Source organism: Pleurodeles waltl, chromosome 5 (genome assembly GCF_031143425.1).
Source record: "Pleurodeles waltl isolate 20211129_DDA chromosome 5, aPleWal1.hap1.20221129, whole genome shotgun sequence".
Classification (NCBI taxonomy): domain Eukaryota; kingdom Metazoa; phylum Chordata; class Amphibia; order Caudata; family Salamandridae; genus Pleurodeles; species Pleurodeles waltl.
Window position 1 is genome coordinate 1,604,737,578 of NC_090444.1, and position 592 is coordinate 1,604,738,169.

General features: G+C 34.8%; 1 non-coding gene across 1 annotated transcript; it reads right to left on the minus strand.

Annotated features, from left to right (window-relative positions):
* Positions 1 to 206: 206 nt before the first annotated feature.
* Positions 207 to 391, minus strand: LOC138297603 (U2 spliceosomal RNA). The gene has a single exon (XR_011204176.1). It is a non-coding gene; the product is annotated as a U2 spliceosomal RNA (small nuclear RNA).
* Positions 392 to 592: the final 201 nt, after the last annotated feature.

A 592-nucleotide genomic window follows, 5' to 3' on the forward strand; every position in this document is an offset into this window, starting at 1 on the left:
TGAAAACGCAGTAGATCAAGAAAGGGCTAAAACGAAATAAATAATTAAATAAATCAATCAATAAATAAATAAAAACAAGACACAGCTGCCACAAAGTGGCCAGGTTGGTTTTATATACACCCAAAGACATTAGCGCCACTTTACAGAAAGCCAGTGAAACGCTACTTTTGCATCTTTTTTTTCAACAGCATGTTTTTCCCCGGGTGGGGAAGTGCACCATTCCTGGAGGTACTGCAATACCAGGTTGATGCGTGGAGTGGACAGAGCAAGCTCCTATTCCATCTCCCTGTTCCAAAAATCTATTTAATATATGGTCCCCAGATAGAGGACGTATTAGATATTAAACTGATAAGAACAGATTTTTTGTTTTGAAATCCTTTATTTAAGGTATTTGGCATAGAAATACAAATACAACACAATTTTTACAGAAGTGTTTCAAAAAAAGGATTTTACAGATGGTTACAAAACATGTTTGATGGAAAAATGGTTAAAAATGGTTAAAATTACTTTTTACAGTGAGAGAAAAAAAAAACAGTCCCTTTCGGGTGGGGAAAAACTAAAACTTTATTTAAGGCCTATATAAGGGCCAATC